The following is a 25,713-nucleotide window of genomic DNA, read 5'->3' as shown; positions in this document are numbered from 1 at the left end:
CAGCAGAATGATCCCGGGGTTGAAAGGGTTAAATGACGAGGACGGGTTGCACAGACCGGGCTTGTGCTCCCTCGGGCGCGGAAGATTAAGGGGGGTGATCGACTCGAGGGGTTTGAAGATGATTAAAAAATTATATCTCGGAGAGGGTGCGGAGGGAGATTTACTGGAGCGGTCCCAGGGATGAGGGGCTTCCGTCAATGCGGAGAGACTGGGAGAAGCTGGGATTGTTCTCCTTAGAGCAGAGAAGGTTAAGGGGGGAGATTTAATCGAGGCGTTCAAAATCACGAGGGGGTTTCGATGGGAGTAAATGAGGAGAAACTGTTCCCAGTGGCGGGAGGGTCGGTAACCGGAGGGACACAGATTGAGGGTAATGGGTAAAAGAACCAGAGTGGGGAGGAGAGGAGGAGAATTTTTTTGACGCAGTGAGTTGTTGTGATCTGGAACGCGATGCCTGATGGGCCGAATGGACTCCTCCTGTCTCAGCCACTCAGTGGTGAGCTGGCACTGACGGGACCCTGGTGTTACCGGCAGCAACCGACAAGCGGAGATTGCATCCTGCGCGAGACCGTATTCAGGGAAGCACGTGGACAGATAAATCACACTCACCCTCCACTCTCCGCTCCAGCACGTCCAGTTTGTTTGTGAGCTCGCTTTTTATTCCTTCGACTCCAAGAACCCTGAAAGAATTTCAATCTTAGAGAACGCAGACACTCCCGTTCATCCCGCGCCCTTCACCCTCCACGACGTCCCAAATCCCGCCCCAGCCGTTGAAGCACTCTTTTTTTTTTTTGGGCGAAGTGTGCTCGCTGTTGTCATGCTGGAATCGCGGCAGCTAACCCCCCGCGCACAGCAAGATCCCACAAACCGCGATGTGATAATGACCCAGAGAGCCGTGGATGCTCAGTCGTTGGGCGTATTCAAGACCGAGATCGAGAGTTTTTTTTTGGGGGGGGCGCTGAGGGATTAGGGCGCGGAAAGGGGAGTTGGAGGTAGGAGATTAGCCAGGATCGTATGGAACGGGGGCTGGAGCAGGCTGGAGGGGCCGGGTGGCCTCCTCCTGCTCCTAATTCACGTGTTCAGCGTGTTTGCATGCCCTGTGTTCCTGTTTTGCAGTCCTCCTGTGGTTTCTCTGCTCCTGTACCTGGAAAAGTGCTGGGCGACCTCTGCAAGAACATTTTGTAGATGTTTTTCTTTGCCTGTGGAGTTGTCAGAGAAAGATCTATTACTGTTAGTCAACTGAGAGCAATCTGTGATTGTCTTTCTGACTGAATTGTCTCTGTGGTTTCACATAGGAAGGCATGGTCAAGTGCAGACATAATGCAGTGTGGGGTGAGAAGTGGGTGTGAATGACGTTGAGTGTAAACCACAGATACAGGCCACTCCGCCCATCTGCTCCCGTGCTGCTGTTTCTGCCCCACGCGAGCCTCCTCCCACCCCCTCTCTCCATCTCACCCTATCACCATATCCTTCTATTCCTTTCTCCCTCATGTGTTCATCCAGCTTCCCCCTTCAATACATCGATACTATTCACCTCAACCACTCCCTGTGGGGGCGAGTTCCACATTCTCGCCACTCTCTGGGGAAAGAGGTTTCTCCGGAATTCCCCATTGGAGACTGGAACTGTGTGCAGTGCTCCGAGAGTGTGCTCTAACCAAGGTATATGGAGACTGGAACTGTGCACAGTGCTCCCAGTGTGCTCTAACCAAGGTATATGGAGACTGGAACTGTGCACAGTGCTCCGAGAGTGTGCTCTAACCAAGGTATATGGAGACTGGAACTGTGCACAGTGCTCCCAGTGTGCTCTAACCAAGGTATATGGAGACCGGAACTGTGCACAGTGCTCCGAGAGTGTGCTCTAACCAAGGTATATGGAGACTGGAACTGTGCACAGTGCTCCCAGTGTGGTCTAACCAAGGTATATGGAGACCGGAACTGTGCACAGTGCTCCGAGAGTGTGCTCTAACCAAGGTATATGGAGACCGGAACTGTGCACAGTGCTCCGAGAGTGTGCTCTAACCAAGGTATATGGAGACCGGAACTGTGCACAGTGCTCCCAGTGTGGTCTAATTAAGGTTTGATACAAGTTTAACATAACTTTCCTGCTTTTAAATCCTATCCGTCTGTAAACAAACCACAAATGTAATTTAGTCCCCATTTTAAAATGTTTATACAAAAACATAAGAACAGCAGGATTATGAACAGGAGTAGGCCATTCGGCCCCTTGAACCTACCTGACTATACAGTAAGACCATGACTGATCTGATTGTGACCTTAACTCCACTTTCCTGTCTGTTCCCCATAAACCTTGACTCCCTTGTCAATCAGAAATCTGTCTGACTCAGCCTTGAATATATTCACTGACCGAGCCTCCACTGCTCACTGAGGAAGGGAATTCCAAACACTAACCACCCTCTGAGAGAAGAAATTCCTCCTCATCTCTGTATTAAATGGGAGACCCCTTATTCTGAAACTGTGCCCCCCTCGTTCTAGATTCCCCCACATGGGGAAAGAAACATCCTCTCACCATCTACCCTGTCAAACCCTCTCAGAATCTTATACATTTCAATAAGATCACCTCTCATTCTTCTCAACTCCACTGAGTACAGGCTCAACCTGCTCAACCTTTCCTCATAAGACAAACCCTTCGTCCCAGGAATCAGCCGAGTGAACTTTCTCTGAACTGCTTCCAATGCAAGTGTGTCCCTCCTGAAGGAAGGAGACCCAAACTGTACACAGCACTCTCGGTGTGGTCTCACCAATACCCTGTACAGTTGTAGCAAGACCTCCCTACTTTTATACTCCATCCCCCCCTTGCAATAAAGACCAACATCCCATTCGCCTTCCCAATAACCTGCTGTACCTGCATGTTGACCCTTGGTGATTCATGTACAAGGACACCCAGATCCCTCAGTAACGCAGAATTCCGCAGTCTCTCTCCATTTAAATAATAATCTGCTTTTCTTTACAAACATATGAATTAGGAGCAGGAGGAGCCACTCGGCCCTTCGAGCCTGCTCCGCTATTCAACCATGATCTTATTGTAACCTCAACTCCACATTCCCACCTACCCCTGATAACTTTCCACCCCCTTGCTTATCAAGAATCTATCTACCTCGGCCTTAAAAATATTCAAAGACTCTGCTTCCACCGCCTTTTTGAGGAAGAGAATTCCAAAGACTCACGACCCTCTGAGAAAACATTTCTCCTCATCTCTGTCTTAAATGTTATTTTTAAACAGTGACCCCTAGTTCCAGATTCTCCCACAAGGGGAAACATCTTTTCCACATCCACCCTGTCAAGATCCCTCAGGATCTTATATGTTTCAATCAAGTCGCCTCTTACTCTTCTAAACTCCAGCGGATACAAGCCTAGCCTGTCCAATCTTTCCTCATAAGACAACCCACCCATTCCAGGTTTTAGTCTAGTAAACCTTCTCTGAACAGCCTCCAACACATTTACATCCGTCCTTCAATCAGGAGACCAGTACTGTACACAGTACACCAGATGTGTTCTCACCAATGCCCTGTATAGCTGAAGCATAACCTCCCTACTTTGATATTCAATTCCCCTCGCGATAAACGATAACAAAGTGGACAACCTCACATTTTCCCACATTATGCACCGTCTTCCTAATTTTTGCCTACATCCCACTGCAGACGCTTTGTATCCTCCTCACAACCTGCTTTCCTGCCTACCGTTGTTTAGGCAGATGTGGCTACAATACACTCGGCCCCTTCACCCAAGTCATTAATATAGATTGTAAACAGTCGAGGCCCCAGCACTGATCCCTGCGGCACTCCACTAGTTACAGTTTGCCAACTTGAAAATGATCCATTTATCCGGACTCTCTGTTTCCTGGGAGTTAGCTAATCCTCTATCCATTCTAACGTATTCCCCCCAACACCAGGAGCTCTTTTCTTGTGTCGTAACCCTTTTATGTGGCACCGAATCGAATGACCTTTGGAAATCTAAATACACTACATCTACTGGTCCCCCTTTACCCGCCCTGCTTGGTACATCCTCAAAGAACTCTAATAAATTTGTCAAACATGATTTCCCTTTCACAAAACCCATGTTGACTCTGCCTGATTGCCTTACGATTTTCTAAATGTCCTGCTATAACCTCTAGCTTTTCCCCAGGCGTTAGGCTAACTGGCCAGTAGTTTCCTGCTTTCTCTCGTCCCCGTTTCTCATACAGAGGTGTTGCATTTGCGGTTTTCCAGTCTGCTGGCACCTTTCTAGAATCCAGGGAATTTTTGAAGATTACAACATTTGCGTCCACTGTTTCTGCGGCCACTTCCTTAAAAACCCTTGGGTGCAGGTCATCTGGTCCTGGGGACTTGTCAGCCTTTAGTGCCATGAGTATTCCCATTCATTTCTCTCCAGTGATAGTGACTGTTTTAAATTCCTCTCTTCCTTTTTATATTTTTGCAGAAGCTTTGACTGACTTTTTTTTAAATATTTCTTGCTAGTTTACTCTTACTCTAATTTCTCCCTCTCTATTTTTTTTTAGTCATTCTTTACTGGTTTCTAAAATTGTCCCAGTATTCTGGCCTATCACTAACCTGCGCAGCATTGCATGCCTTTTCTTTCAATGTTATGCTATGTGGGGAGGTGGTGGTACAGTGGTAATGTCACTGGATTGATAATCCAGGGCCCAGGCTAATGCCCAGGGGGCATGGGTTCAGATCCCAGCATGGCTGATGGTCGAATTTCAATTCAATTAATGAATCTGGAATTAAAAAGCCAATCGAACAATGACCATGAAACCATTACCAGAAAATTTCATCTGGTTCACAAATGCCCTTTAGGGAAGGCAATCTGCTGTCCTTACCCAGTCTGGTCTACACGCGACTCCCTCAATACTGACCCTCCGACAGTGCAGTGCTCCCTCAGTACTGACCCTCTGACAGTGCAGCACTCCCTCAGTACTGACCCTCCGACAGTGCAGTGCTCCCTCAATACTGACCCTCTGACAGTGCAGTGCTCCCTCAATACTGACCCTCCGATAGTGCAGTGCTCCCTCAATACTGACCCTCCGACAGTGCAGTGCTCCCTCAATACTGACCCTCTGACATTGCGTCGCTCCCTCAGTACTGACCATCCGACATTGCAGCATTCCCTGAGTACTGACCCTCCGACAGTGCAGTACTCCCTCAGTACTGACCCTCCGACAGTGCAGCACTCCCTCAGTACTGACCCCCCGACAGTGCAGCACTCCCTCAGTACTGACCCTCCGACAGTGCAGCACTCCCTCAGTACTGACCCTCCGACAGTGCAGCGCTCCCTCAGTACTGACCCTCCGACAGTACAGCACTCCCTCAGTACTGACCCTCCGACAGTGCGGCACTCCGTCAGTACTGACCCTCCGACAGTGCAGCACTCCCTCAGTACTGACCCCCCGACAGTGCAGCACTCCCTCAGTACTGACCCTCCGACAGTGCAGCACTCCCTCAGTACTGACCCTCTGACATTGCAGCACTCCCTCAGTACTGACCCTCTGACAGTACAGCACTCCCTCAGTACTGACCCTCTGACATTGCAGCGCTCCCTCAGTACTGACCCTCTGACAGTACAGCACACCCTCAGTACTGACCCTCCGACAGTGCAGCACTCCCTCAGTACTGACCCTCTGACATTGCAGCACTCCCTCAGTACTGACCCTCCGACAGTGCAGCACTCCCTCAGTACGGACCCTCTGACATTGCAGCACTACCTCAGTACTGACCCTCTGACAGTGCAGCACTCCCTCAGTACTGACCCTCTGACATTGCAGCACTCCCTCAGTACTGACCCTCTGACAGTGCAGCACTCCCTCAGTACTGACGCTCTGACATTGCAGCGCTCCCTCAGTACTGACCCTCCGACAGTGCAGCACTCCCTCAGTACTGACCCTCTGACAGTACAGCACTCCCTCAGTACTGACCCTCCGACAGTGCAGCACTCCCTCAGTACTGACCCTCTGACAGTGCAGCACTCCCTCAGTACTGACCCTCTGACAGTACAGCACTCCCTCAGTACTGACCCTCCGACAGTGCAGCACTCCCTCAGTACTGACCCTCTGACAGTACAGCACTCCCTCAGTACTGACCCTCTGACATTGCAGCACTCCCTCAGTACTGACCCTCCGACAGTGCAGCACTCCCTCAGTACTGACCCTCTGACATTGCAGCACTCCCTCAGTACTGACCCTCTGACAGTACAGCACTCCCTCAGTACTGACCCTCTGACATTGCAGCACTCCCTCAGTACTGACCCTCCGACAGTGCAGCACTCCCTCAGTACTGACCCTCCGACAGGGCAGCACTCCCTCAGTACTGACCCTCTGACAGTGCAGCACCCGCTCAGTAATGACCCTCCGACAATGCAGCACTCCCTCAGTACTGACCCTCCAACAGTGCAGCACTCCCTCAGTACTGACCCTCTGACAGTACAGCACTCCCTCAGTACTGACCCTCTGACATTGCAGCACTCTCTCAGTACTGACCCTCTGACAGTGCAGCACTCCCTCAGTACTGACCCTCTGACAGTGCAGCACTCCCTCAGTACTGACCCTCTGACAGTGCAGCACTCCCTCAGTACTGACCCTCTGACAGTGCAGCACTCCCTCAGTACTGACCCTCTGACAGTGCAGCACTCCCTCAGTACTGACCCTCTGACAGTGCAGCACTCCCTCAGTACTGACCCTCTGACAGTACAGCACTCCCTCAGTACTGACCCTCTGACAGTGCAGCACTCCCTCAGTACTGACCCTCTGACAGTGCAGCACTCCCTCAGTACTGACGCTGGGTGTATCAGCCTGGATTAAATCCTGAATACAGGTCAGAATCCAATTCATTTTTCAATGAATAATACAGACTGTGTTCTGGTTAGTGTCTATATTATTGTAAAATGGTTATCACCAGTTCTGTATGACTGTGAAACTCACTTACCAGAGTGCTGGTCAGTAACAGCAATGACCTTATAGGGAAAACTGGAAGAAGAAGAGAGAATTAGGGGCTTTTCAAAATTATATATCATTAACACAGTGGGCGTATTTCTTGTGTTCAAATTACTTTCTCCCGACACTCTTGTGCTCTCTGCCCACCCATTCACTCTCCTCCCACAGCCCAGCTCCACTCTCCCCTATCACTGACTCTACCCACCCATTCACTCTCCTCCCACAGCCCATGTACACTCCCCCCCATCACTGACTCTACCCACCCATTCACTCTCCTCCCACAGCCCATGTCCACTCTCCCCTATCACTGACTCTACCCACCCAGTCACTCTCCTCCACAGCCCATGTCCACTCTCCCCCATCACTGACTCTACCCACCCATTCACTCTCCTCCCACAGCCCGTGTCCACTCTCCCCTATCACTGACTCTACCCACCCATTCACTCCCCTCCCACAGCCCATGTCCACTCTTCCCTATCACTGACTCTACCCACCCATTCACTCTCCCCCATCACTGACTCTACCCACCCATTCACTCTCCTCCCACAGCCCATGTCCACTCTCCCCCATCACTGACTCTACCCACCCATTCACTCCCCTCCCACAGCCCATGTCCACTCTCCCCCATCACTGACTCTACCCACCCATTCACTCCCCTCCCACAGCCCATGTCCACTCTCCCCCATCACTGACTCTACCCACCCATTCACTCTCCTCCCACAGCCCATGTCCACTCTCCTCCATCACTGACTCTACCCACCCATTCACTCTCCTCCCACAGCCCATGTCCACTCTCCTCCATCACTGACTCTACCCACCCATTCACTCTCCTCCCACAGCCCATGTCCACTCTCCTCCATCACTGACTCTACCCACCCATTCACTCTCCTCCCACAGCCCATGTCCACTCTCCTCCATCACTGACTCTACCCACCCATTCACTCTCCTCCCACAGCCCATGTCCACTCTCCCCCATCACTGACTCTACCCACCCATTCACTCTCCTCCCACATCCCATGTCCACTCTCCTCTATCACTGACACTACCCACTCATTCACTCTCCTCCCACAGCCCATGTCCACTCTTCCCCATCACTTACTCTACCCACCCATTCACTCCCCTCCCACAGCCCATGTCCACTCTTCCCCATCACTGACTCTACCCACCCATTCATTCTCTTCCCACAGCCCATGTCCACTCTTCCCCATCACTGACTCTACCCACCCATTCACTCTCCCCCATCATTGACTCTACCCACCCATTCACTCCCCTCCCACAGCCCATGTCCACATTCCTCCATCACTTACTCTACCCACCCATTCACTCCCCTCCCACAGCCCATGTCCACTCTCCCCCATCACTGACTCTACCCACCCATTCACTCCCCTCCCACAGCCCATGTCCACTCTCCCCCATCATTGACTCTACCCACCCATTCACTCCCCTCCCACAGCCCATGTCCACTCTCCCCATCACTGACTCTACCCACCCATTCACTCCCCTCCCACAGCCCGTGTCCACTCTCCCCCATCACTGACTCTACCCACCCATTCACTCTCCTCCCACAGCCCATGTCCACTCTCCCCCATCATTGACTCTACCCACCCATTCACTCCCCTCCCACAGCCCATGTCCACTCTCCCCATCACTGACTCTACCCACCCATTCACTCCCCTCCCACAGCCCGTGTCCACTCTCCCCATCACTGACTCTACCCACCCATTCACTCCCCTCCCACAGCCCATGTCCACTCTCCCCCATCATTGACTCTACCCACCCATTCACTCCCCTCCCACAGCCCATGTCCACTCTCCCCATCACTGACTCTACCCACCCATTCACTCCCCTCCCACAGCCCGTGTCCACTCTCCCCCATCACTGACTCTACCCACCCATTCACTCTCCTCCCACAGCCCATGTCCACTCTCCCCCATCATTGACTCTACCCACCCATTCACTCCCCTCCCACAGCCCATGTCCACTCTCCCCATCACTGACTCTACCCACCCATTCACTCCCCTCCCACAGCCCGTGTCCACTCTCCCCATCACTGACTCTACCCACCCATTCACTCCCCTCCCGCAGCCCATGTCCACTCTCCCCCATCACTGACTCTTCCAGTCCCTTGATCGGAGAAAGACGATACCCATCGAGGACACCTCTGACCATCTGAAACTGGACAACACAAAGTAGTTGAACCCTTATGTATCCGTTTGACAGCTCCAATGTCGTGACTAACCTCTCAGAGTTCGGAGGCATATCGGGGTTGATGCAAACCGGGCGACCATCTTGATCAACCAATGAGATCACCACCCCTCTGAAAACAAAAACGAGATAAATTAGAGAGACTTGCACTTCTGTATCGCCTTTCACATCCTTGGATGACCCAAAGCGTTTCAGAAACAATGAAGGACTCTATTTGAACAGTGCTCACTGTTGTAATGTGGGAAACGCAGCAGCCAATTTGCGCACAGCAAGATCCCACAAACAGCAATGTGATGATGACCCAGATCATTTGTTTTTTTTTAGTGATGTTGGTTGAGGGATAAATATTGTCCCCAGGACACCGGGGAGAACTCCCTCCCACCCCCTGCTCTTCTTCCAAATAGTGGCCGTGGGATCTTTTACACCCACCTGAGAGGGCAGACGGGGGCCTCGGTTTAATGTCTCATCCGAGAGAGGGCACCTCCCTGACAGTGCAGCACTCCCTCAGTACTGACCCTCCGACAGTGCAGCACTCCCTCAGTACTGACCCTCCGACAGTGCAGCACTCCCTCAGTACTGACCCTCCGACAGTGCAGCACTCCCTCAGTACTGACCCTACGACAGTGCAGCACTCCCTCAATACTGACCATCTGACAGTGCAGCACTCCCACAGTAATGACCCTCCGACAGTGCAGCACTCCCTCAGTACTGATCATCTGACAGTGCAGCACTCCCACAGTAATGACCCTCCGACAGTGCTGCACTCCCTCAATACTAACCCTCTGACAGTGCGGCACTCCCTCAGTACTGACCCTCCGACAGTGCAGCACTCCCTCAGTACTGATCATCTGACAGTGCAGCACTCCCACAGTAATGACCCTCCGACAGTGCTGCACTCCCTCAATACTAACCCTCTGACAGTGCGGCACTCCCTCAGTACTGACCCTCCGACAGTGCAGCACTCCCTCAGTACTGATCATCTGACAGTGCAGCACTCCCACAGTAATGACCCTCCGACAGTGCTGCACTCCCTCAATACTAACCCTCTGACAGTGCAGCACTCCCTCAGTACTGACCCTCTGACAGTGCGGCACTCCCTCAGTACTGACACTCTGACAGTGCTGCACTCCCTCAATACTAACCCTCTGACAGTGCGGCACTCCCACAGTAATGACCCTCCGACAGTGCTGCACTCCCTCAATACGAACCCTCTGACAGTGCGGCACTCCCTCAGTACTGACCCTACGACAGTGCAGCACTCCCTCAGTACTGACCCTCTGACAGTGCGGCACTCCCTCAGTACTGACCCTCTGACAGTGCGGCACTCCCTCAGTACTGACCCTCTGACAGTGCAGCACTCCCTCAGTACTGACCCTCCGACAGTGCAGCACTCCCTCAGTACTGACCCTACGACAGTGCAGCACTCCCTCAGTACTGACCCTCTGACAGTGCGGCACTCCCTCAGTGCTGACCCTCCGTCAGTGCGGCGCTCCCTCAGTACTGACCCTCCGACAGTGCGGCACTCCCTCAGCACTGACGCTCCGACAGTGCAGCACTCCCTCAGTACTGACCCTCTGATAGTGCGGCACTCCCTCAGTACTGACCCTCCGTCTGTGCAGCACTTCCTCAGTACTGACTCTCCGACAGTGCAGGGCTCCCTCAGTACTGACCCTCTGACAGTGCGGCACTCCCTCAGTACTGACCCTCCGTCTGTGCAGCACTTCCTCAGTACTGACTCTCCGACAGTGCAGGGCTCCCTCAGTACTGACCCTCTGACAGTGCGGCACTCCCTCAGTACTGACCCTCCGTCTGTGCAGCACTTCCTCAGTACTGACTCTCCGACAGTGCAGGGCTCCCTCAGTACTGACCCTCTGACAGTGCAGGGCTCCCTCAGTACTGATCCTCCCTCACTCGGTCACTTGAGGAGACATGAGGACAGGTGACCAAAAACTTCCGCAAAGTTTTAGGTTTAGAAGACCATCAAAAAGCATTGGAACAGCAGAGGTTTAGGGAGGGAATTCCAGAGCTTAGGGCCCCAGGCAGCTGAAGGCACGGCCGCCAATGGTGGAGCGATGGGAATCGGGGGATGGGCAAGAGGCCTGAATTGGAGGGAGCGCAGAGGTCTTGGAGGCTTGTAGTGGCTGGAGGAGGTTACAGAGATAGGGAGGGTTGTAGAGGCTGGAGAAGGTTGCAGAGATAGGGAGGGTTGTCGGGTTTTGGGGAGGTTACAGAGATAGGGAGGGGTGTCGGGGCTGGAGGAGGTTACAGAGATAGGGAGGGTTATAGGGGCTGGAAGAGGTTACAGAGATAGGCAGAGTTCGAGGGGCTGGAGGAGGTTACAGAGATAGGGAGGGTTATAGGGGCTGGAGGAGGTTACAGAGATAGGGATACGTGTAGGGGCTTGAGGAGGTTATAGAGATAGGCAGAGTTTTAGGGGCCTGAGGAGGTTACAGAGATAGGGATGGGTGTAGGGGCTGGAGGAGGTTACAGAGATAGGGAGGGTTGTACAGGCTGGAGGAGGTTACAGAGATCGGGAGGGTTATAGGGGCTGGAGGAGGTTACAGAGATAGGGAGGGTTGTCGGGTTTGGGGGAGGTTACAGAGACAAGGAGGGCTGTAGGGGCTGGAGTAAGTTACAGAGATAGGGAGGGCTGTAGGGGCTGGAGGAGGTTACAGAGATAGGGAGGGTTGCAGGGTTTGGGGGAGGTTACAGAGATAGGGAGGGTTGTAAAGGCTGGAGAAGGTTACAGAGATCGGGACGGTTATCGGGGCTGGAGGAGGTTACAGAGGTAGGCAGAGTTATAGGGTCTGGAGGAGGTTACAGAGATAGGGATGGGTGTAGGGGCTGGAGGAGGTTACAGAGATAGGGAGGGTTATAGGGGCTGGAGGAGGTTACAGAGATAGGGATGGGTGTAGGGGCTGGAGGTGGTTGCAGAGATAGAGGGTTGTAGGGGCTGGAGGAGGTTACAGAGATAGGGAGAGTTGTAAGGGCTGGAGGTGGTTACTGAGATAGGGAGGGTTGTAGGGGCTGGAGGAGGTTACAGAGATAGGGAGTGTTGTCGGGGCTGGAGGAGGTTACAGAGATAGGGAGGGTTGTAGGGGCTGGAGGAGGTTACAGAGATAGGGAGTGTTGTCGGGGCTGGAGGAGGTTACAGAGATAGGGACTGTTGTAGGGGCTGGAGGAGGTTACATAGATAGGGAGGGTTGTAGGGGCTGGAGGAGGTTACAGAGATAGGGTGGGTTATAGGAGCTGGAGGAGGTTACAGAGATAGGGTGGGTTATAGGGGCTGGAGGAGGTTACTGAGATAGGGAGGGTTGTAGTGGCTGGAAGAGGTGACAGAGATAGGGAGTGTTGTAGGGGCTGGAGGAGGCTACAGAGATAGGGAGGGTTGTAGGGGCTGGTGGAGGTTACAGAGATAGGGAGGGTTGTAGGGGCTGGAGGAGGTTACTGAGATAGGGAGGGTTGTAGTGGCTGGAAGAGGTGACAGAGATAGGGAGGGTTGTAGGGACTGGAGGAGGTTACAGAGATAGGGAGGGTTGTAGGGGCTGGAGGAGGTTACAGAGATAGGGAGGGTTGTAGGGGCTGGAGGAGGTTACAGAGATAGGGAGGGTTGTAGGGGCTGGAGGAGGTTACTGAGATAGGGAGTGTTGTAGGGGCTGGAGGAGGTTACAGAGATAGGGAGGGTTGTACGGGCTGGAGGAGGTTACAGAGATAGGGAGGGTTGTAGGGGCTGGAGGAGGTGACAGAGATAGGGAGGGTTATAGGGGCTGGAGGAGGTTACAGAGATAGGGAGTGTTGTAGGGGCTGGAAGAGGTTACAGAGATAGGGAGGGTTGCAGGGGCTGGAGGAGGTTACAGAGATAGGGAGGGTTGCAGGGGCTGGAGGAGGTTACAGAGATAGGGAGGGTTGTCGGGGCTGGAGGAGGTTACAGAGATAGGGAGGGTTGATGGGGCTGGAGGAGGTTACAGAGATAGGGAGTGTTGTAGGGGCTGGAGTAGGTTACCGAGATAGGGAGTGTGGGTGAGGAGGCCATGGAGGGATTTGAAAACGAGGATGTGAATTTGAAAATGGAGGTTTTGCCGGACTGGGAGCCAGTGTAGGTCAGCGAGTTACAGGGGGTGATGGGTGAACGGGACTCCATGCGAATTAGGACACAGGGACCGCTGTCTCATGACCAATTACAACAGAAGGTTTTACACTTCGAAGTCAAGGCAGTCTGACCTCAGCACACCGGCTGCTACAGAGACAAGGTCCCGGACATCAGACGGACTGGAGAGGCGACTGAAGATCACCTACAACACAGACACAGAGAAAGGAAAAGAGTGACTCACAGGATAGAACTATCACACAATTAAATGTTCTCTGCATTGCTCTGCAGGTCGATCGCCTGTCCCATTTTGGACTGAGTTCGACTGTGCAGATGTGAAGTGTAAAGAGGAGGAATTTATTGGAACAGTTATATAAAGCTCTGCACAGAGCCCGTCTGCAGTCCACTCTGTTCATTTCTGGTCCCCTGCCCCTCAGGAAGGATATACTGTCCTCAGGGGCAGGGTGCAGTGCAGATTCACTAGAATGATCCCGGGGCTGAAAGGGTTAAATTACGAGGGCGGGTTGCATAGACTGGGCTTTGTCTCCCCTCGAGTGTAGAAGATTAAGGGGGGTGATCGAATCGAGGGGGTTTAAGATGATTAAAGGATTCGATCGGGTCGATAGAGAGAAACTATTTCCTCTGGTGGGGGGAGGGGGGAGTCCAGAACAAGGGGGCAGAACCTTAAAATCAGAGCCAGGCCGTTCAGGGGGTGATGTCAGGAAGCACTTCTTCACACAAAGGGGAGTGGGAATCTGGAACTCTCTCCCCCAAAAAAGCTGTCGAGGCCGGGGGTCAATTGGAAATTTCACACCTGAGATTGATGGATTTTTACTGGGTGAGGGGATTAAGGGTTACAGAACCATGGCGGGGAGATGGAGTTAAGATACAGATCAGTCATGATCTCATTGAATGGTGGAACAGGCTCGAGAGGGGCTGAATGGGCCTCCTCCTGTTCCTGTGTAACAGGCTCGAGAAGGGGCTGAATGGGCCTCTTCCTGTTCCTGTGTAACAGGCTCGAGAGGGGGCTGAACGGGCCTCCTCCTGTTCCTGTGTAACAGGCTCGAGAGGGGGCTGAATGGGCCTCCTCCTGTTCCTGTGTAACAGGCTCGAGAGGCTGAATGGGCCTCCTCCTGTTCCTGTGTAACAGGCTCGAGAGGGGGCTGAACGGGCCTCCTCCTGTTCCTGTGTAACAGGCTCGAGAGGGGGCTGAATGGGCCTCCTCCTGTTCCTGTGTAACAGGCTCGAGAGGCTGAATGGGCCTCCTCCTGTTCCTGTGTAACAGGCTCGAGAGGGGGCTGAACGGGCCTCCTCCTGTTCCTGTGTAACAGGCTCGAGAGGGGGCTGAACGGGCCTCCTCCTGTTCCTGTGTAACAGGCTCGAGAGGGGGCTGAACGGGCCTCCTCCTGTTCTTGTGTAACAGGCTCGAGAAGGGGCTGAACAGGCCTCCTCCTGTTCCTGTGTAACAGGCTCGAGGGGGCTGAACGGGCCTCCTCCTGTTCCTGTGTAACAGGCTCGAGAAGGGGCTGAATGGGCCTCCTCCTGTTCCTGTGTGACAGCCTCCAGAGGGGGCTGAACAGGCCTCCTCCTGTTCCTGTGTAACAGGCTCGAGGGGGCTGAACGGGCCTCCTCCTGTTCCTGTGTAACAGGCCCGAGAGGGGGCTGAACGGGCCTCCTCCTGTTCCTGTGTAACAGGCTCGAGAGGGGGCTGAACGGGCCTCCTCCTGTTCCTGTGTAACAGGCTCGAGGGGGCTGAACGGGCCTCCTCCTGTTCCTGTGTAACAGGCTCGAGAGGGGGCTGAACGGGCCTCCTCCTGTTCCTGTGTAACAGGCTCGAGGGGGCTGAACGGGCCTCCTCCTGTTCCTGTGTAACAGGCTCAAGAAGGGGCTGAATGGGCCTCCTCCTGTTCTTGTGTAACAGGCTCGAGAGGGGCTGAACGGGCCTCCTCCTGTTCCTGTGTAACAGGCTCGAGAAGGGGCTGAATGGGCCTCCTCCTGTTCCTGTGTAACAGGCTCGAGAAGGGGCTGAATGGGCCTCCTCCTGTTCCTGTGTAACAGGCTCGAGAAGGGGCTGAATGGGCCTCCTCCTGTTCCTCTGTAACAGACTCGAGAAGGGGCTGAATGGGCCTCGTCTTGTTCGAATGGTGTGAGGGGCCCAGGTTGAAGTCTATTCTGACTGATCTCAGCCTAGAGGGCCTGCGAAAAGGCCTCAATAATGAGAAAAGGGGAACTCGGTCAAGGTTCCAGATCGTGGTCGATGCTCAGTGGTTGCCTGCTGAAACCCGGAGCTTTCTGGAGTCTGGGGAAAGGAACAGATCGAATTTCAAAAGTGATGCACTCAATGGTTAAATAGCCCATCGGCGCCGACTGGCTGACCGCACATAGGAAGAGTGGATATCTTGGACACTGGAGGGTGGAAAACATTAGGTGCAGTAAGAGGCACCCCAGCACTCACTTCAGGAAGGATGTCGAGTCCTTGGAGAGGGTGCGGAGGGAGGTTTACTGGAAGGGTCCCAGGGATGAGGGACTTCAGTTAATGTGGAGAGACCGGGAGAAGCTGGGATTGCTCTCCTTAGAGCAGAGAAGGTTAAGGGGGAACATCTCCGCTCAGTCCGCAAGCAGGACCCCGAGCTTCCGGTTGCTGGCCATTTCAACACACTCCCCCCTGCTCTCATGCTCACATCTCTGTCCTGGGATTGCTGCAGTGTTCCAGTGAACATCAACGCAAGCTCGAGGGACAGCATCTCATCTACCGATTAGGCACACTACAGCCTGCCGGACTGAACATTGAGTTCAATAACTTCAGAGCATGACAGTCCCCCATTTTACTTTCATTTTTAGTCATTTTTTCTTCCTTTTTTCGACATTCTTTTTTACATTTTTTAACAATCTTTTTTTTTGCATTTATTTCATTTCATCTTAGTCTGTTCAGTTTGCTTACCCACTGTTTTTTTTTCAGGTTTGCACTTGCTGCTGTTCAATATTCAGTCCGTTAACACCCTATCTGTACTAATGCTTTGTCTTTCAACACACCATTAACATATTGTTTGCCTTTGCTCCGTGACCTTTTGGTCAGCTATGTGGCCTGGTCCAATCTGCACCTTCTCCTTTGTTATCTCTTGCCCCACCCCCACCTCACTTGCTTATAACCTGTGACTTTTCTAATATCTGTCAGTTCCGATGAAGGGTCACTGACCCGAAACGTTAACTCTGCTTCTCTTTCCACAGATGCTGCCAGACCTGCTGAGTGGTTCCAGCATTTCTTGTTTTTGTTTCAGATTTCCAGCGTCTGCAGTATTTTGCTTTTATTATGAAGGTTAAGGGGGGAGATTTAATCGAGGCGTTCAAAATCGTGAGGGGGGTTTCGATGGAGTAAATGAGGAGAAACCGTTCCCAGTGGCAGGAGGGTCGGTAACCAGAGGGACACAGATTGAGGATAATGGGTAAAAGAACCAGAGGGGGGGGAAGATGAGAATGTTTTTGACGCAGTGAGTTGTTGTGATCTGGAACGCGCTGCCTGAAAGGGCGGTGGAAGCAGATTCAATAGTAACTTTCAAAAGGGGGGAATTGGGGAAGGATTGTGTTGTCAAGTCAGCACATTCAGTCTCGGGTTCGGATGTGGGTAACAGATAGTTCAGCAGTGAAAAGTTGCTCAATAACTGGCCAGGTTTATTTGTGATTTGAGGGAAGCTTTCAAACAGTCAGGGCTCAGGTTGTGAATGAGACACCGTTCATTTCAGAGAACTCATTAAAATTTGCATCTTGTCAGCTTGAAGCGGCTTTGAGCTAATTGACGAGATAAAGGCGGCAGAGATGTCATCCCAGCACATCGTCATGACTGTAATTAAACTGATTGAAGGTCAACAGGATAATCAAGGCATCACTTCTGTTTTCCATCATTAGATACCCATATTGGCACCAAACACTCCCCAGGACAGGTACAGCACGGGGGGGTTAGATACAGAGTAAAGCTCCCTCTACACTGTCCCCCATCAAACACTCCCCAGGACAGGTACAGTACGGGGGTTAGATACAGAGTAAAGCTCCCTCTACACTGTCCCCCATCAAACACTCCCCAGGACAGGTACAGTACAGGGGTTAGATACAGAGTAAAGCTCCCTCTACACTGTCCCCATCAAACACTCCCCAGGACAGGTACAACACGGGGGTGAGATATAGAGTAAAGCTCCCTCTACACTGTCCCCCATCAAACACTCCCCAGGACAGGTACAGCACGGGGGTTAGATACAGAGTAAAGCTCCCTCTACACTGTCCCCCATCAAACACTCCCCAGGACAGGTACAGTACGGGGGTTAGATACAGAGTAAAGCTCCCTCTACACTGTCCCCCATCAAACACTCCCCAGGACAGGTACAGTACGGGGGTTAGATACAGAGTAAAGCTCCCTCTACACTGTCCCCATCAAACACTCCCCAGGACAGGTACAACACGGGGGTGAGATATAGAGTAAAGCTCCCTCTACACTGTCCCCCATCAAACACTCCCCAGGACAGGTACAGTACGGGGGTTAGATACAGAGTAAAGCTCCCTCTACACTGTCCCCCATCAAACACTCCCAGGACAGGTACAGCACGGGGATTGGCTGCTCTCTGATTGGGAATACTGAGTGTTGAGAGCCTCAACGAGGTGCAGCTGAGAGTGCTGGTGGCAGTTGGAGGTTGCAGAGGTGGAGAGAGGAGCTGCACTGAGCAAGGGAGAGCAGCTACCAACAAGCAGAGGAAAACTCCAACAACAGTCTCCATTAAAGAGAAGAAAGGGACATTTTGTGGAAACAAGGCTTTGTCTGGAGGTGGGTGCTGAACACCAGTAATTTACTTTGGACTGTTGGGGGAGGAACAAGTGGCTGGAACAACAAGGGGTGGGGCTGCCAATTCAACAGGAGTCTGTGCTGCTGCAAAAGCACACAGGGAAGCTCCCTCCCCACCCCAATTGCCAAACCTGGGTCAGCTGAAGCTGCCCAGCTAAACAGACGGAAGGGGATAGATAGTGCCTGGGCAGCTTCAGCTGACCCAGGTGAAGACGACTCCCCCAACCTGAAGACCGGAAGACCAACTTCAAAGACTGTTTGTTTTAAGTGTACTGTGAGCACCACCTCCAGAAAGCAAGTCATCCCTTCCAGCCTGCCTTTGCCTCTCCTCTCTTACCTCAGCCTCTCCACTAACCTGTTGTTTGTTTGTTTGTCTTTTCAAATTTTTCTGTGAATCTGTTATTTAGTGTGCAAGTCCACAATTTGGGGTGGGTTTAGCTCTTGGACCCATGGCAAGCCCTTCATCACCGGTGGCGGGGCCCTCTACTACCTACGCAGCTGCAGCTTCTGTGGCTGCCCACGTGGCCCCGTCACCCTTTAAATTATTGACATGCAGCCATGGGGTGAAGAGCTATCCCCACCCCAACATGTCTATTGAGGCCTGCGTTAAGGCAATGGCCGTGGTTGTCGGCCCCTCGGCCATTGTTGCGGCCTCAAAAATGTATGGGAAGGCTGTGTTCTTTTTGAAGACCGAGCGGGCGGTGTCCCTGGCCCTGAGTAAAGGGCTCACTGTGGGGGGGACCTTCCTGCCAGTGGACCCTCTGGGGGCCACTGCGCATCGGATAATGTTGTCCAACGTCCCACCCTTCATTCCCAGTGAGCTCCTCCTCCCCCACCTACACCATCTGGGGGAGGTGAGGTCGGGGATCACCCCAGTCCGGCTTGGTCTTCGGGAGCACAGCCTCCAACATGTCTACTCCTTCCGCCGCCAGTTATTTATGCAGCTGGCGCGGGAGGAGGACACGGAGGGCCAATTTAATGTGGAGTTCCAGGGGACGGCCTACCGCGTCTTTTGGACCTCGGACGGGGCGCGGTGCCACGTCTGCAAGGGGGTGGGGCATGTTCGGAAGAACTGCCCCAACCTCCCGGCCGCCAGCTCCACCTCGGCGGCCCAGAGTGGTTCCACAGCACCTCCTCCCACTCCCCCCGCACATCCAACAGACACCGCTCAGTCGGTTCCGGAGGCTGTGGTTTTCACAGCCTCTGGCGGGGAGGGGAGCGTCCGTCCGAGCGGAAGGAAGACGCGGGGAAAAAAGAAACATCGTGAGGCGCGTCCCCTGGACACTTTGACTCAACCCGAGCCTGAGCTCAGCCCAAAGCCCATTCCCATGGAATCCACCTGTCCCAGGGCTGGGCTCAGGCCCAGGGTGACTAAAAAAGGAAAAAAGGGTGCGGAGGCGGAGGCCTCTGATGACATGGAGGTCTCTGAGTCTCCGCGCCCAAGTGCGAAAAAGAGGAGAAGGCACCCCTCCACAGAAATAACACAGGGCCCTGAGGTGCAGGGCCCATCTGTTGGAGGGGAGCTGCCTCCTGTTTCTGGTCCTCAGGTGCCCCCTACCGCCACCACCAAGGCTGCAAAGTCCGGGCAGGTGCTCCCTATTCCTCAGGATGGAGGGGAGGGGATGGCCCCGGTACGTGAGGCCCCTCCTGAAGGAGTAAGTGGGGCCCTGCTTGTGGTGGGGGAGCCTGGGGAAACCGCCCATTCCGCCACTGCTACTGGGTCGGGTGTCCTGAATGAAGGGGAGGGCGAGGCCCCAGAGGGTCGGGCCTCCCAGCCGGAGTCCACCACCAACCAGGAGACACCCGACCCAGTTATAACTGAGAATGCTGCCCCATCTGCTGGGCCTGTGGGTGCTGGCGGAGCGGGAGATGGCCTCCTCTCGCCGCCTCCAGTCTCGGCTCCGGCTGGTTTCCCGGAGTCCGGAACTTCTGTCTCCCCTGGACCACTCATTGGCCTGGGGATGGAGGTGGAGGGGGGTCCTGAACCGCTGGTGCCTACAGGCTCCAGTTTCACAATAGAACCCAGAGAGGACTCCTCCGCCATCGATCCTGGGGGTGGGATCGTGACGGAGGCGGGACCAGCTGGCGCGGCCGGGACGTCCGCCCCACAGTGTGTGGTGGATGTGTCGGCCGCTGGCGGTGACGACCCGGAGGAGGATGGGGATTCGGTGCGGGGCACGGAGGATGATCTTGATTCCATCGCCAGTGAGGTGGTGGAGTCCCTCGTGCCTCCCACCGAATCTCCTCTCATCCCCACGGCGGAACTCCGGGATTTCCTCGCGGCTTGCAGAGGTTGCCGCAATAAAGTTCAGCTGGCCCTCGACCGTTGGTCGAATCTGGCGCTGATCATCCAGTCCGTCCGTGCCGCCCTTAAGATAGCGGGCAAGCGCGCGGACGTGAAACTGGTTGAGAGGCGCCGTTTTAATGTGTTCCTCAATGGGTTGCTGGGGGAGTGGAGGGCCAGGTGCACTTCCACTCCCTCCTCACAGTGAGCTGTTGGTGACGGGTTTTACGTACCTTTGACATGAAGATAACCATAGCCAGCCTCAACATCAACGGCAGCAGAGGGGCTCACCGCAGATTTCACAATCTCTCAGTCCTTAGGGAAGGGAGATACGCGGTGAGCTTTCTGCAGGAAACCCACACCGTTCCGGGAGACGAAGCCACCTGGCTCCTGGAGTGGCAGGGTGGGGTCTACATGAGTCACCTCACCCCTATTTCTAGTGGGGTGGCTATCTTGTTGGCCCCGACTTTTCAGCCGGAGATCTTGGGGGTCAAGGAGCTAGTGCCGGGCCGCTTGCTCCACCTCGCCGTTCGCCTGGGTAGCGTGCCGCTCCACTTTGTGAACGTGTACGCGCCCAGGCCCGGCGCTTTGCAAGCGCGCTTCTTTGAAGAAGTGTCCGCTCTCTTGAGCTCCATCGACAGCGGCGAGTGCATCATCCTCGGGGGGGATTTTAACTGCACCCTCGAGGTGGGGGATCGCTCCGGTCCCCAGCGCGGCCAAGCGTCGGTGGAGAAGTTGAGGGGACTGATCAGCTCCCTTAACTTGGTGGACGTCTGGCGGAATCTCCATCCCGACTCCAGCGCCTTCACGTGGAGGTCTGGAGGAGGGGGGTCGCGAATCGACCGCCTCTACTTTTCGCAGGCGTACGTCTCCCGCGTTTCGGCGGCCTCCATGCGGCTGGTGCCGTGCTCGGACCACCGCCTGGTGTGGGCGGAGTTCACTCCGCTCCGCACGCGGGCGGGGTCCGCGTACTGGCACTTTAACAACCGGCTGCTGGAGGACGTGCGATTTCGGGACTCGTTCTGTCGATTCTGGGCCGACTGGAGAAGGAAGCAGGGGGGCTTCCCCTCCTTGAGGCTATGGTGGGATGTGGGCAAGACTCACATCCGCGTCTTCTGTCAGGAGTACGCGAAGGGGTCGACCAAGAGGCGGGAAGCCGAGGTCGGGCGCCTTGAGAGGGAGGTGCTCGACTTGGAATCCCGCCTCGGTCATGCCGTCGCGGACCCGGCCCTGTGGCAGGCGTACAAAGAGAAGAAGGGCGCGCTGAGGAACCTGCAGCTCATAGGGTCCCGAGGCGCGTACGTGAGGTCGCGGATCCAGATCCTGGAAGATTTGGACCGCGCCTCACCCTTCTTCTACTCGCTGGAAAAATGGCGGGGGGTCCGTAAGCAGCTCGTCGAGCTGCTGGCCGACGACGGATCCTCCATCACGGATCCGGAGGGAATGGGCCTCCTGGTCCGGACGTATTACAGTGCGTTGTTCTCTCCGGATCCGTCCAGCGAGGATGCGCGCAGAGTTTTGTGGGAGGACCTGCCGCAGGTCAGCCCGGAGGGCGCCGAAGGATTGGAGGCTCCGCTCACGTTGGCGGAGCTGACTGGCGCCCTCCACCAGCTCTCGAGGGGCAAATCCCCAGGGCTGGATGGGTTAACCGTGGAGTTCCTCAGGGCGTTCTGGGACGTCCTGGGGGACGATTACGCGCGGGTCCTGGGGGAAAGCCTGGCGACCGGGGAGATGCCCCTCTCGTGGCGCAGGGCGGTCATCGTCCTGCTGCCGAAGAGGGGCGATCTCCGCCTGCTTAAAAACTGGCGTCCGGTCTCCCTCCTCAGCACGGATTATAAGATCTTTGCCCGGGCTATGTCTACCCGCCTGGGCTCCGTGCTGGCCCACATGATCCACCCCGACCAGTCCTACACGGTCCCGGGCCGGTCCATCCAGGACAACATCCACCTGGTCCGGGACCTGATCCATCTTTCCCAGAGGACTGGTCAGTCGGTCGCCTTTCTCTCCCTCGATCAGGAGAAGGCGTTCGACAGGGTGGATCACGATTACCTTTTCGGGACTCTGCGCGCTTTCGGACTCGGGCCGCATTTCGTGGCCCGGGTCCGACTTTTATACGCCGCCGCAGAGTGTCTAGTCAAAGTTAACGGGTCCTTGACGGCGCCCCTTCGCTTTGGGAGAGGAGTGCGTCAGGGGTGCCCCATGTCCGGCCAATTGTATACCATCTGCGTGGAGCCCTTCCTGTGCCTGCTTCGCAGGAGGTTGACGGGATTGGCTCTGCGCGAGCCGGCCATGCGGGTCGTCCTCTCGGCTTACGCCGACGACGTGCTCCTCGCAATCACAGATCCCGTTGACTCGCGGAGGATGCGCGACTGCCAGCAGACCTTTTCTGCCGCGTCCTCCGCGAGGATCAATTGGGAGAAATGTTCCGGACTCCTGGTTGGTCAGTGGCGGGTGGATTCCCTGCCGGAGGAGATGACACCTTTTGCGTGGAGCACCACGCACCTCCTCTATCTGGGAGTCCACCTTAGCCCCGCTGAGGAAGCCTGGCCGGCAAACTGGCAGGAGTTGGAGGCGAAAGTCACCGCTCGGCTGGGGCGCTGGACAGGACTGCTCCGAGTGCTTTCCTACAGGGGCCGAGCGTTGGTCATAAACCAACTGGTGGCCTCCATGCTGTGGTACCGGTTGGTCACTTTGGCCCCGCCCCCTGTATTTGCCACCAAGATCCAGAAGAAACTCGTCGATTTCTTCTGGGGCAAGAGGAAACACTGGGTCTCTGCCGCGGTCCTGAGTCTCCCGATCGAGGAGGGCGGTCAGTCGCTGGTGTGCGTCCGCACCCAGGCTGCGACTCTCCGCCTTCGGACCCTGCAGAGATACCTGTACGTCGAGCGTCCTCCCAGATGGTGTGCGCTGGCGACGTATTTTTTCCGCCAGTGTCACTGCCTTCAAGACGACACGCAGCTCCCGGTGGAGTCCGTTAGCCGCGCCTCTCTGAGGGAGTTGCCTGTCTTTTACCGGGATCTTTTCCGAGTCTGGAACATGGTCGCCTCCAGTCAGGGCGCTCCCCCGCCGGCGGAGGAGAGCGCCTCGGCTGTCCGGGCGGCCGACTCCGGGGACGGTCCGGCGGGCGGAGGAGTAGCTGAAACCCCCGGGACGCCCCTCACTGTGGGTGGCGAGGGGGCTCGGGAGTGCGGAGCGATCCCGGCCGAGCTGACCCCCGCTGGGCCGGAACTGCTCATCGGACCCAGGCCCCGAAACCCTCCTCGGGAGCCGGTCCCGCACAACCCGAGCCGCCTCTCGGGAATGCCCTCCGTGCCATTCCAATCGGCGCGGAGGGGTTTCCTGTACGGGCTACTCCTGCACACTTTCCACTTCCTCGCCCTCGTCAGCCGGCCGGACACGCCCTGGCGGTCCGCGTTGCCATCTGGCGGCGAGGGGAAACCCCGATGGAGGTCTCTCTATGCGGGAGTCTTCCCCCTTTACATCGGGGACCTGGGGTGGAGGGTGCTGCACAGAGCAGTCCCGTGCAATAGGCTTTTAAGTAGGTTCACGGACTCCCAGGCCACCTGTACTTTCTGCGGCCTGGACGAGTCCGTGTTCCACGTTTATACGGAGTGTGCGAGGTTGCAGCCCCTATTTGAGTATCTGAAGGGGCTGCTCCTCAAATTCTGGCTGCACTTCAGTCCCACGCTCCTGATCTTTGGGCACCCGGTGCGGAGGGGCTTGGGCCGGGAGGAGGATCTCCTCGTCGGTCTGCTCCTGGGCCTGGCCAAGGTGGCAATTCACAGGTCCAGGTTGCGGGCCGTCGGGGGTTCCGTCCTCCCTGATTGCCTGCCCCTCTTCCGCGGTTACGTTCGCGCCCGGGTGTCCCTGGAAAAGGAGCATGCGGTGTCCGCCGGTACGCTTGAGGCCTTCCGCGACCGGTGGGCACCGCAGGGACTGGAGTGCATCGTCGACGCCGAGAATGGCATTTTAATTTGAGTTTTTTGTTTATTTATCTGTTTTAATAAAGTTATTTTAAAACTGTAAATATGTACATAAAGGGGGCCTGAGGGATAAAGGCCCCCTCGATGTGAAAAATATAAAAGGGGCCTGGGGTATAAAGGTCACCTTGTTTAAAAAAAAAAAAAAAAAAAAATGGGGTTAGAAAAAAAAAAAAAAAAAAAAAAAAAAAAAAAAAAACGGGGGGGTTAGATACAGAGTAAAGCTCCCTCTACACTGTCCCCCATCAAACACTCCCCAGGACAGGTACAGTACGGGGGTTAGATACAGAGTAAAGCTCCCTCTACACTGTCCCCCATCAAACACTCCCAGGACAGGTACAGTACGGGGGTTAGATACAGAGTAAAGCTCCCTCCACACTGTCCCCCATCAAACACTCCCAGGACAGGTACAGTACGGGGGTTAGATACAGAGTAAAACTCCCTCTACACTGTCCCCCATCAAACACTCACAGGACAGGGACAGCACGGGGGTTAGATACAGAGTAAAGCTCCCTCCACACTGTCCCCCATCAAACACTCTCAGGACAGGTACAGCACGGGGGTTAGATACAGAGTAAAACTCCCTCTACACTGTCCCCCATCAAACACTCACAGGACAGGGACAGCACGGGGGTTAGATACAGAGTAAAGCTCCCTCTACACTGTCCCCCATCAGACACTCCCAGGATGTGCACAGTTTCAATCTGCCACTGTCCATTTCCTCTGGTGCACGGGGTCCTGAACAACGCAAACGAATCTCGGAAGGATGAACATGACTGACTGTCTGTTGGAACAATTGAAGCATTCACTAACAACCCTCCCACCCTCTAACTGTCGACACATTTAACCTGTGGGGCATGTTTTCAGGCTGCCGAGAGAGAGAGAAAGAGCTGCGAAATTAACTCACCTTCTGGATCCTTCCGTTCACGTCCAGGTGAACTACCTTGGGTTGAGCAGCAGATGATGCAGTGCCCATAATCGTGAAAAATGTGGTGGACTTGAGTCTTTGAACTGAGCCCCTTTCGGATTCAGAGTTGGTGAAGCGCCGGGGGAGAGACGGAGAGAGGGAACTGAGCCTCTGTTGGAAAGAGCTCAGTGTGTGCAAGTCCCTCTCTCTCTCTCTGTCTCTCTCTCAAAAACACACTCCTCAACCAACAAGAAACACACTCAACAGCAGATTGGCTCAGTCTGGTTTCCCCGGCAACGCCACCAGCTGTGGGATGGAGGGACAGACAGGAGGGAATTAATTTGGCCACTGTGGACTAACAGAGTGCTCCTCTTCTGGGTAGAGGGAGGGCTGAGACACTTTCAGCAGTCAGCAAGTTATTCTGACTGATCACCTGTTCCCCAGCAGCTAGTTTATTAATCACAGCTGGACACCAATGGTTT

At 54.8% G+C, this 25,713-nt stretch overlaps 1 pseudogene; it reads right to left on the bottom strand.

Moving 5' to 3' along the window:
• LOC137352895 (high affinity cGMP-specific 3',5'-cyclic phosphodiesterase 9A-like) overlaps nucleotides 1-25,300 on the bottom strand; it is a 77,484-nt pseudogene extending 52,184 nt beyond the window's left edge.
• Nucleotides 25,301-25,713: the final 413 nt, after the last annotated feature.

Source organism: Heterodontus francisci, chromosome 39 (genome assembly GCF_036365525.1).
Source record: "Heterodontus francisci isolate sHetFra1 chromosome 39, sHetFra1.hap1, whole genome shotgun sequence".
Lineage (NCBI taxonomy): Eukaryota > Metazoa > Chordata > Chondrichthyes > Heterodontiformes > Heterodontidae > Heterodontus > Heterodontus francisci.
The sequence above is the reverse complement of the archived record's forward strand: the minus strand, read 5'-3'. Positions and strand labels throughout refer to the sequence as shown.